Raw genomic sequence first — 12,642 nt, forward strand, 5'->3', positions numbered from 1 at the left:
TTTTTTGTCTGATACTATTTTACACCTTAGAGTAGTATGTGTTCAATTCACTGTAATCATTCTATTAAATATATGATATTCATATAACGATCAGAAAATATTCAAATCAATTCAGGCCAGAAAACCCGCAGACTTATGATCATACTGTTAGGAACAATAAGTGTAAATAATAAATTCAAGTCCACAAACATAGATGTAGAACTCTCGCGCTGCCTCTTTATTTCCTGCTCGACTCATTTCCTGTAAGAGAAAGTGAAAGTAACTATTCTGTGACTTTGCTTCAGTCGCCATTTGAACTGCGCAGCACGAGGACAGACTGGTGAGTGATGACGTGATTATGATGATAATATATGATGATATATGATGATATATGATGATTTAGTGCGTGTGAGTCAAGTACCTTAAAGTGAGACTTGAGTAAAAGTCTTAAAGTTTGACATTTACTCTACTTGAGTATCAAAAATCATTTCTGATATCAAATGTAGTCAAAGTTGCTAGAAATAACAAAGTCAGGTACAAATACGTGGAATGTGTACTTAAGTACAGTCATGAAGTATATGTCCTGCTTAATCCTGACAGATTAGAATGGAAACTTCCAGCCTGTCATAACTCCAGTCAGTCGTCTTTTGTTTTTCCTAAATGTGACGTCATGTTTTCTTCTTTATGTCAATTCTACTCAAGCGTCCAAACCGAAACATAAAGTCCCGTCAAACGCGAACACAATGTTAAATGAGATTAAATGAACGATTGTAAATGATCATTTGGATTAAAAGTGAAATAATAATGTCATATATTCATATTATCATCAAAATAATGACTTGATTTAGTAGCTTTAAGTACTATAAGTACTACAAGTACTATAAGTGCTTAATGCACCAAAAACTTTTGAGAGGGGTCTGGCTGCAGACCTGCACTGTCAGGACCTTTCGTTGCAGACCTGCACTTTGAGGTCTCCTGTACTGTCAGGATCGGAAGCTTTTCAAAATAAAAGCGAGCATACCGGAAGCACGTATTTTTCGTTCCCGATGTTTATTTCTTGGGTCTTTATTTTATGTTTACAATGTAAATATGTTTATGTGTATCCATGTGTTTAATTAAAGAGATTTTAAAAAAAACGGTATATCTTTCCAGTTCAACTGGATAAGGTGAAAAAACGCAGGATAATATTAAAAATAAAATCAAACAAAATATTTTATTAAAAAAATAAAATACAAAACGTTATGACCCACTAGGGTTATTCTACAGATAATCAGGGCAAACTAGATGTACAGCTATTGTTATGATCCCTTAAAACATTATTAGCCTCCTCAAAACATGCATTATTTTACTCCAGTATTTTAATTTAATTCGTAAAAAGGACAGCTGTTAGTTTAGTGTGCACTACAAATGAATTTTGAAACAATAAATCTCTGTAAATACACCTTAATGTGTGATGGCATAATGCATCTATACTCCAACCTATTGCTGACTGTTCTTTTATACCATTATTTAGCATTGAAAATGTAGCCCCCTGCACTGTTGGAGCCATTTACATATTGATTTACTCATTTTTTTATGTAGGCATATCTTATGTGTGTTTGCAATTGTAACACCTCATAATTAGGGCTGTAACGATACACCAAACCCACGATTCGATTCGTATCACAATTTATTTTATTTTTTTTGTGGGGGTTGAAAAAACCTTTATAAACTGAACACCAAAGAACAAGATTAACTATGCAAATTATTAACAATATAAATAGCCATAAATAGCCAAAGCTATAACACTTGTGTTTTCTTTGTAACAAAATACTGTTGAAAAACAAACAGAACTAAACTCCACTGTGGAGATGATTGGAGCATGTTGAAAATTCTTCTTCAATCAAGTTCTCTTACATTTACAAAGTAAATGAAATGGCTAGTGTTTCACACTGAGGTAACTGAGGCTTACTGCCTGTGCTGCAAACCACACATCAAGTAAGTAAACATGAAACAAATAAACAACTTCTTTCTCTTAAGAAAACCAAACTTGATTTAAGGGAGTTGAACATTCTTCTTCTTCTTCTTGTTCTTCAGAAGAGGAGGCTTGCTCTCTGTGCTGTGACAATGTCACCTGCAGTGACCAGCTTGTGTAAGGGCAGCTGTAGCATCACCTGTTTCTCCTTCAACACAGCTGCAGCTGTTGTGCTGCGGTGGAAAAACGTGACAACTGTCCTCACTCTGCCGAGGAGTCGGGACGTCTGGTGAACGCCCATCGCTCTCTGCGCAGCCAGATTAACGTATATGCGGTGAAAATCCGGCCGCTTCGACAGCATTGGCAATGTTTCTGCCGTTATCTGTTGTCACTTAAAGCACTTACAGCAAATTGTGTGGGTCTTGTCGACTACACGATTGCCGTCCTTTATCTCCACCATGTAGCCCAAATGTTGCCATACTGCTGACTGACATGAAGAGGGAGGATCCGCTATTTCTGGGTTGGTTGCCATGTTTCCTCACGTTCTTCAACTAGCTCAACTTTTGCAGGCAGGCGTCACATGATTCATTGGATCTGAACGGGAGGGATCACTCTGGGAGTTGGAAGGGGTGTGTCACGATTCTGCCTTCTCACACCGCGACACAGGATCGTGCATCTGAGTGTCGCGATTTCGGTTTCATATTGCATATTGTTACAGCCCTACTCATAATTCATTGAATAATTGCTTAATATTGTTTGTGCTATGTTCTTACCTTGTGGACCACATGGATTTGCCAGTGGAGGGTGTGAGGGTTGATGATTTTAAATGAACTTAGCTTTGTGTATTCAAAGTGAATGACTGAATACCTAGTTACATGACCCACATAACCAATAACCTCTGTTATGAATGTGATTCTAAACTTTTCATTTTTGAAAGTGACTAAAACTGTGAGGTGAGGTGTCAGGTGTTCTTCACTGCAACTTACATTCCCTTCATTTTCCTTTTCCCCTTTTACCAGCCAAACCACAACCTGTCAGAAGTTAGTAGCGTTGGCTCATACTTATGAGTACAAACACACAGACAAATACATTATGCTTACCTTTAAATAAAATGCCACCTTTCCTATGTGCCTCTAAGTGGCTCTGCAGCTTGGACAATTGTGTTGGTGTCACTTTTAGGAACAGGGGGCAGTGAAATCGCTTGCAGCATGACGTGCAGCGTTCAACTTTGGGCGTAGTGTCGGTACTTAAGATTGAAATATGCATCTGTAAGAGACAAATAATGTCGTAATAAGTAAAACAAAATGATATAAAAACTATATGATATAACTCAGTTTTCTTGGTCTTTGAGTAGGAAAATGGCACATTTAAGTGAGCACTATCGATACGATAACAACGCTAAAAACTACCCAAAAGTCCAAAACCCAATTCTTTCAAATTAATATAACTTTATATAGTCAATATATAGTGTGCAACATAACGTTCTAGTGAATAAAGACTGTTTCTGTTTCTTCGTCTGACACAAAGTTGTTGTCACTTGACTTTTACTCACCTCGTCGTCTCCACACTTCTCATGGGGAACGAAAAATACGTGCTTCCGGTATGTTCGCTTTTATTTTGAAAGGCTTCGAATCAACTTCCAGTTCTGACCGTGCAGGAGACCTCACAGTGCAGGTCTGCAGCCAGACTGTCTTGGAACTTTGGGAGTAATCCAGGGTCAAAGTTGACTTGAACAAAACTGAGGTTATTCTTTTTTTGAAGTGGTATCAAATCCACATTTATGATTGAAATGTAATTGTACTTAGTACTTTTTGATGTCCTTGATGAACAAATATGCAGTTAATAAGTAATCCAGGATCTAATTGGACTTTTGCTCTCAAAACTGAGCTCATCAGCTGACTTGAATGCAGACAACAGCCCTTCAGTCACATACAGAGTAGCCTAGCACCATCTACTGGCACAAATATGTAAGTGACATGAACAGCAGGTTTCATAAAACACCTTCTCTGACAGAAAACTCCTGATGTGTTACAGTTTTCTCTCGTGTGATCACTGGACTGAACACAGATCCACATCAGACGTCCTCCAGGAAACATGAAGGAGATTTTCCACTCAAACTGAGAGGTAACTCTTTAAAGTGCTTTCAATATGATGCTTTGAGTGGAGCAGTGATAAGTCAGTGAGGAGCTCATTTGCACAAACTCATGACAACAACAAAGAGAAGACGTGCTTTTTATATATGAGGTTTACACTTTACAGTAGAAAACAAGTTATTCTCTGTAAATCTGTATATTGGGACGGTTTATTCAATTGAATTGTATTTGTATAGCGCCAAATCTTAACATACATGATCTCAGGTCTGTACATAGACAACATCAAGGAGAGCAGAGAAACACAACAGTTCACACAATGAGCAAACACTAGTCATCAGTGGAGAGAAAAAACTCCCTCTTAACAGAAGAAGAAATCTCTGACAGAACCAGACTCACACATGTGCGGTCATCTGCCTCGACCGGTCGGGGTGAAAGGAAAATGGGGGACAGAAAGGGGGGAGAGAAAGGACAAGAGGGAGATGAGGTAGAGACACACATCTTCTAAATTTCTGCATCAGTAAATCTGTGATCAACCTGTGTGTGTGTGTGTGTGTCTCAGAATGACTGAAGTCCAGCAGATGAGTGGTTGTGTGGAGGAAGACGAGGACAGAGCAGAGTCTCCAGGACCCAGCGGTCTGTCTGTGAAGGCTGATGAGTCTATGGACCAACCTTATAACTTCAGTCATGAACCTGGAGCCTCAGAGACAAAGTAAGACACTTTGTCCTGTGAAGAAGTCACAACCAAACCTGTGTCCTCACAAAGACAGAATCACACACACACAGCTGTTTTACCGTCATAAAAACTTTTGTCCTGAGAAAACTTGTAACAATGCACTGACAACAAGACAACAACAGACTTTGTTGTGCGCTAAACACAATAAACGAGTGGAAAACTCAACTAGAAGTGAGTGAAAAAGTCACTAGAAAGATTCATGTGATTGGTTCTACAACGACATCAAAGTCATTTGTCATCAGCTGTGAGTTTTTAAACCAGCTGCAGTTGTCCTTGGGTCACATGACTCACTGCACGTCATCATGATGACATCCATTGTATTGATCTTTGTCTAAATGTTCAGAAATAGCAGGCTTGATCATATTGACCATAACTCTTTGGAAACACTGTATTTCCTGTACTTCTTTGTGTTGTTTTCAGCCGGACATGAGAGCTTCAGCACAGGAATGATAATAGAACGCTTCCATAGCTCTGGAACAACAGGATTCTCTGTCAGTTTTTCAAAGATTGCACAGAAAGCATCATGAAGTTCAGGAGAGCAGTTTTTTAGCACAGAGGCTGAGAAACCATCAGGTCCTGTAGATTTCTGACTACCGTCATGTCTAAATGCTGACTGTACCTGTAGAGCAGGGCCGTCACACTCTAATGACCTGGGGGCCAATGAGCGTCTATTCTGGTCAAGAGGGGGCCGGACTACGGAACATAGAGTCGTCAAAAAACAAGTGTTCAGTAGCACGAGCTTCAAGTTAAAACACAATCTTGCATCATGATATCACACGTATACTTTGTGATACTGTTTATGATACAAAATCAATCTGTTCATATCAAATACACATTTATTTCAAATGACGCAAATAATAACGTGGATGTCGGCAGAGCAAGGTCATACAGTGGCGACACGTGGCGAACCCAGATCAGCACGAACTTAAAGGAAAAGAAAGAAGACGCTCTTCTCCATCACTCTGCTCCACGCTCATGAACTGCAATCAGACGCAGCTTTGATTGAACACGCTCAGTATCACAGGTGGCTCGTCACTTTCACACATGAAGTTTGCCCAACATCAATAAACAATCAATACAAATAAACAAAGAATAACTGAGGGCACAGTTCAACAGTGGACAACTGTAATGAAACCATCAAACTAGGACTGATGATGGGGAGTCGGGGAGTGCAGCAGTTTCCTGACCTCACTTTTGAATCCACGGAACCTTTTGACAACTTTTCACCTTTCATGTGTCAAGTACAAATTGGCGCTTTATAATAATAATAATAACAATAATAATAATAATAATAATAAGGATAATAATACATATTATAATAATGATGATAATAATAATAATAAGAAGAAGGATAACAATGGTTTCCTCACACAAATTTGTGCCAGGAGCCGTTTCAGCCACTGCCATTTGTGGCTCGGTCCCTAACAAGCTTATTTATATATGTAATTGAATGTTTTATGTCATAAATTTAATAATGTGATCATTATGAGCAAATGTCTTATTATTACTGTTATAAAAACATATATTCTATCACCTAGCTGGCAGCTGTGCCTCAGCTACACACTGTGTTTAAAACAAGGTGAGGTCGTGGGCCATGTTTGTATTATAACATGATATTTAAGTGGGGGGACCGCATGGAATCGATTGAAGGCCCACATATGGCCCGCGGGCCGCCAGTTTGGCACCACTGCTGTAGAGGATCAGTCTTTACACAAAGATCAGCGACCACAGTCTGTAAACCTGAAATCTGTTTGTGATCAAAGTGTCTAAACAAAGACCATCATCAGTGATCATGTGATGTTTGTGTTTGCAGAGGTCAGAACCAGAGACAGAGAGCAGAGTCTCCAGGACCCAGCGGTCTGTCTGTGAAGAGTGACCAGTCTATGGACCAACCTTTATGCTTCAGTCATGAACCTGGAGCCTCAGAGACAAAGTAAGAGACTCAATAAATAATGCTCTCAAATCAATATGATATGCTCTTGAATTAAGATAAGAAATAACCTCCATCTGTTGGAGGGAAACGTCTTTGATTGGACTTTTGTGAAGGAAGAAGAACTAAATGTGTGTGTGAGCAACAGACTGAACTGAACTGATCCAGAATCTGATGAAACGGATCAATGAGTCAAACCATTGACGAGTCAGAGAGAGTGTGAGGATGAGCCTCAGGGTTAGACCTTTACAACAGTCCATCAGAACCACTGTGAGACAAAGCTGTAAGGATGTCTCCACAGAGACATGTCCACCTGTCCCTGACGTGTCAGTGATAAAGAAATGTCTCCACAGACACAAGTTTGCTGTTTCTGTGGACGAGCAGACGTCCCGCTGTCCTCTGTGTCAGGACGTCCTGAAGGATCCAGTCTCCACCAGCTGCGGTCACTGGTTCTGCAGACGCTGCATCTCCTCATACTGGGACCAGTCTGGTCCACCAGGAGACTCCTGCTGTCCCCAGTGTGGACAAAGACCCAGGACAGGATGTGGACCACAGAGCATCTTTGGTAAGACTCATAAGGAGAGCAGCCTTTAGAAATGGAAAAACAGGAGAAAACAGTTTAAAAGTTAAAAATGTGACTCATGTTAACTCCATGATGGAGTGTAACTCTCTGCTGCCCCCTGCAGGTTGAAGAAATGAAGGTTTCCCCTCATTTTGCTGCTTTTCTCTCATGATTGTTCTCTTGTATGCAGATGATACTCTTTCCTTCACAATCATCACAGTTCTTCTAGAATGATTCAGTCTTTCAGAATAAAGTTATTCAAGTCATTACAGTGAAAATGTAGTTTTTCATTTGGCAACAAACAACATAAAACAACAACGTCACAGAAAAACATGACACTGATGAAAATAATCCTCAGCTGCTCACATTCTTTGTCTCTTGTTTTTCAGCAGATGTTGGTCTGCAGAAGGTTCTAGATGAACATAAGATCAGTCTGAGGAGCAGATTTGAACATGTGACTGAAGGAACTGAAGGAACAGGAAGTAGAACCCCCCTGAACAGGATCTTCGCTGAGCTCTACATCACAGAGGGACAGAGTGAAGAGGTCAATACTCAACATGAGGTGATGCAGCTGGAGACGACCTCCAAGAAGAAGACGGTCCAGGACACTCCCATCAAGTGCTGCGACATCTTTAAAGCCTTACCTGACCAGCAGGGGAGCATCAGAGTCGTCCTGACCAACGGCGTCGCTGGTGTTGGAAAAACCTTCTCGGTGCAGAAGTTCACTCTGGACTGGGCCGAGGGTTCGGAAAACCAGGATGTGAATCTGCTGATTGTGCTCTTGTTCAGGGAGCTGAACCTGATCAGAGATCAGCAGCACAGTCTTCTCACGCTGCTCCATGTTTTCCATCCAACATTAGAGAAGGTCAGAGCAGAGGAGCTCGCTGTCTGTAAACCTTTGTTCATCTTTGACGGCCTGGATGAAAGCAGACTCTCACTGGACTTCAGCAGCAGGACGCTGGTTTCTGACGTCACACACACGTCATCAGTCAACATGCTGCTGACCAACCTCATCCAGGGGAATCTGCTTCCCTCGGCTCTCGTCTGGATAACTTCTCGACCTGCGGCGGCCAATCAGATCCCTCCTACATGCGTTGCCAGGGTAACAGAAGTACGAGGCTTCACTGACGACCAGAAGGACGAGTACTTCAGGAAGAGATCCAGAACTGAAGATCTGTCCAGCAGACTCATCTCACACATCAAGACGTCCAGGAGCCTCCACATCATGTGTCAAGTCCCAGTCTTCTGCTGGATCAGTGCTACAGTTCTGGAGCACATGTTGACCACAGAGCAGAGAGGAGAGCTGCCCAAGACCCTGACAGACCTGTACTCACACTTCCTGCTGGTTCAGACCAAGAGGAAGAAGAACAAATATGATAAAGGACACGAGAGGAGTCCACAGGAGCTGATGGAGGCCGACGGGGACTTTCTTCTGAAGCTGGGGAGGCTGGCCTTTGAACATCTGCAGAAAGGAGACATCATGTTCTACCAAGAAGACCTGGAGCGGTGTGGTCTTAGTGTGACAGAAGCCTCGGTGTACTCAGGAGTTTGTACAGAGATCTTCAGAAGAGAGAGCGTGATCTTCCAGAAATCAGTCTACTGCTTTGTTCATCTAAGCGTCCAGGAGTTTCTGGCTGCAGTCTACATGTTCCACTGTTTCACCAGCAGGAAAACAGAGGTACTGCAGGACTTCTTCAGAAAAAAAGTTGATGATGATGATGGTGGTTACACTTCTCTTGATGTGTTTCTGAAAGCAGCCATGGAGAAATCCCTTCAAAGTGAAAATGGTCACCTGGACCTTTTTGTTCGCTTCCTTCATGGACTCTGTCTGGAGTCCAACCACAGACTCTTAGGAGGTCTGCTGGGTCAGACTCAGAACAGTCCAGAAATCATCCAGAGGGTCATTGAGAACCTGAAGAAGATGAACACAGACAATATCTCACCTGACAGAAGCATCAACATCTTCCACTGTCTGACAGAGATGAACGAGCAATCAGTGCATCAGGAGATCCAAGAGTTCATGAAGTCAAAGAACAGAGAACAGGAACTCTCTGAGATCCACTGCTCAGCTCTGGCCTACATGCTGCAGATGTCTGAGGAGGTTCTGGATGAGTTGGACCTGGAAAAGTACAACACATCAGTCCAGGGGAAACAGAGACTGATTCCAGCTGTGAGGAACTGCAGGAAGGCTCGGTGAGTTCAGACATGATACATAACATCTGTTCACACAATGAACAAACACTAGGGGGCAGTGGAGAGAAAATCTGTGACAGAACCAGACTCAAACATGTGCAGCATCTGCCTCGACCAGTTGTGGTGAAAGGACAAAATGGAGGACAGAGGAGAGGAGGGGGAGAGAAAGTGAAAGAGGGAGGTGAGGTAGAGACAGAAGAGAGAGACCAGGAGCAGAAATATAACAGTTGTGTGAGCTTCTAAGTTTAAACAGGACTTATGACATTTTTATACAACTACAATGTTATTGATGTTCTATTAATGAGACATAAACATTAGACTGATATCAACTTTAATTATAGTATCATTAATAACAATGATAACAATACTACTGGTTTCAAGCAGCAACTTTGTCTAAACTAGTCATGTGTCGTTCGTGAATGATTTGTTCAAAATGAACTAATCTTTTATATGACTCGGGAGTAATGAGTCATCTCAGTGAGTGATTCGTTCATTTTCATGCAGTACCTTCCTTCGCCACATGGCAGACAGCTGCATAAGCTCAGCAGGAAAGGAAACAGAAATGATTAGTTCAGGATTCACTCAACTGAGCGAGCGTCCGTCCTCAGGTCACGTGACAGCTACTGAGTCACTGTCGTGCTGTTAAACAACAATGACAGAGAGGATACAGGACACAAGTCACTTGTCACTTTATTGAGGTGTGTATTTGCTTTCCTCGGGTTTCATATGGTTTGAATTGCATTTTGTTTATTATACTTTGTCAGCTGAAGCGAAACGATGTTGCCTACAGTGTTAAGTGTTTGAGAACCGTGGTCTCTTTTACAACGCCCACAAGAGGGATACAGCGCCACCCACTGTAAAAATGAATGAAATGAACGAAATGACTCAAAAAAAGATTAGTTCAATTTACTGTCCGAGAGTAAAAGATCTGAGTCAGTTAGAAGAGTCGAACTCTTAAGTCTCATCTTCTATTCTTTATTCAGGTTGTGTTACTGCAGTTTGACAGAGATAAGCTGTTCTTGTCTGGCCTCAGCTCTGAAGTCCAACCCCTCACACCTGAGAGAACTGGACCTGAGTGAGAACAAGCTGCAGGATTCAGGAGTGAAGCTGCTGTGTTCTGGACTGGAGAGTCCACATTGTAGACTGGAGACTCTGGGGTGAGTTCACTGACTCTCTGTTACTGTTGTAAATGTCAGATGTTTCATCCACAACTGAAAGTCATTCATGTTGTCACATGAGTTGAATCAGTGATGGTTGTTCCATGTTTCCACTTTTTCTTCCCTCAGATGTAGAATCAGGATCTTTTCACAGCTGACGTGTTTTTTGTTTTCTAAAGTGTTTCAGTCGCTGTAGTTTTCACGTCAGTCGCAGCTTTGACCTTTTCTGACTGAACTTGATGTTTTTCACTTTCTCCTCTGACACGTTCATATGTAGCCAATCAGAATGAGTGTTGTTGATGATGTCACAGCTGTGACTGTTTACAAACAAACAGGAGCGTCCTCTCATCTTCACTGTGACGTGGGCGTGTCCAAACTGTCACATGACTCGTCATCTGGTGTATGTTTGGCGGACGACCGTGTCCCAGAATTCTTTGCAGCAATAAAGGTGGTGGTAATGCACCTTTAAGCTGGTTTACTAAACACAGATGAATCAAAGAATCAAATCAAGTGTAAAATATAGAATTGTAAAGATGTTGAGAAGAAGTGTGATTCAGGACTTTGATGTGTAGAGGGCAGTATTGAACCTCTCAGTGTACAGCCTGCACACAGACTCCACCTGTTTCTGCTTCTTATCATTGATTCATTTCATTGAGTTGAACTTGATGTGAAAAGTGAGGCTGTGTTGAAATTCACCTGTGACTTCTTTGTCATTTTGCTGCTGTTTCTTTGCGTCAAACGTCTTTATTCTTCACGTTCACTTGAACTGAACCTTCACACACTCGTGTGTCTCACAGTCACATGACTCATGCTTTCTAAATACACTGTAGAAAATGTTCAGATACATTTTCATCCTCACAGCTGATATTTGACTCACACATTAAAATTCACCTGCTGAACAAAACACTTTTATTCTTTATTCAGGTTGTGGAACTGCAGTTTGACAGAGATCAGCTGTTCTTCTCTGGTCTCAGCTCTGAAGTCCAACCCCTCACACCTGAGAGACCTGGACCTGAGTGGAACCAGCTGCAGGATTCAGGAGTGAAGCTGCTGTGTTCTGGACTGGAGAGTCCACATTGTAGACTGGAGACTCTGGGTGAGTTCACTGACTGAAGCTGCTGTTGTTTTTTTAAACTTTCATTTCATTTACATTAAACTCATTTTATTCACTGATGAATAAAATAAACTACACACACAGTCACACACACACACACACACACAGTTGTCTAAAGTCTCATGTTTTATTCTTTATTCAGGTTGTGTCGCTGCAGGTTGACAGAGATCAGCTGTTCTTCTCTGGTCTCAGCTCTGAAGTCCAACCCCTCACACCTGAGAGACCTGAACCTGAGACAGAACCAGCTGCAGGATTCAGCAGTGAAGCCTCTGCGTGATCTTCAGAAGAGTCCAGACTACAGACTGGAGACTCTGAGGTGAGTAGAGTGTTGTTCTAATCACAGTCAGACAAACATCAGTGTTTCCTCAGTGAAGCTGTGACAGCACAATAGTGACAGACTTCATGATTGGACACAAAGACACAGAGAGACAACAGCCGAGCCACGAGCTGCTGCTACTCACAGACTAGAGCTGAGCGCCTCACATGATGAGCGTCCATCAGCTGTTTGTAGTTTGACTTCATCACAGATTATAGATCCACTGTATCATACACTGTAAAAACAGCAGCACATCTTGTTTGGTTAGAAAACGTCAAAGTAGCCACTTTCAGACTGGAACGTCATTTTCCTTCAAACTCTGACAAAAGCATGAAGAAATGAGCAAAATATAAAGAAATGATCTTTATCACAAGCAAAGAAATGAAAGTGAGTCTTCTCTGACTTTAAGAATTGACACCTTGGCAAGGGAGAACCCAAAAGCACGACAACGAGGCAGGAAAGCGCAGATTACTAAGTCCAAAAGCAGGAAATCAGTCACAAACAGGCAAACACATCAGAACAAGAAGACTAACTAGAAATGCTGGAGCAAAAAACCAACACAAGACCATCTGAAAATGGGCTGCTATATAATCACTGAGGGACTAATGAGC

General features: G+C 41.6%; 1 long non-coding RNA gene and 1 pseudogene across 1 annotated transcript; both read left to right on the forward strand.

Moving 5' to 3' along the window:
- Positions 1-1,689: 1,689 nt before the first annotated feature.
- Positions 1,690-3,081, forward strand: LOC122760982. Its single transcript, XR_006358513.1, has 2 exons — positions 1,690-1,956; positions 2,056-3,081. It is a non-coding gene; the product is annotated as an uncharacterized LOC122760982 (long non-coding RNA).
- Positions 3,082-7,050: 3,969 nt separating this feature from the next.
- LOC122760977 lies at positions 7,051-12,035 on the forward strand (annotated as a pseudogene).
- The last annotated feature ends 607 nt before the right edge of the window (positions 12,036-12,642 follow it).

Source organism: Solea senegalensis, unplaced genomic scaffold, assembly GCF_019176455.1.
Source record: "Solea senegalensis isolate Sse05_10M unplaced genomic scaffold, IFAPA_SoseM_1 scf7180000014267, whole genome shotgun sequence".
Classification (NCBI taxonomy): domain Eukaryota; kingdom Metazoa; phylum Chordata; class Actinopteri; order Pleuronectiformes; family Soleidae; genus Solea; species Solea senegalensis.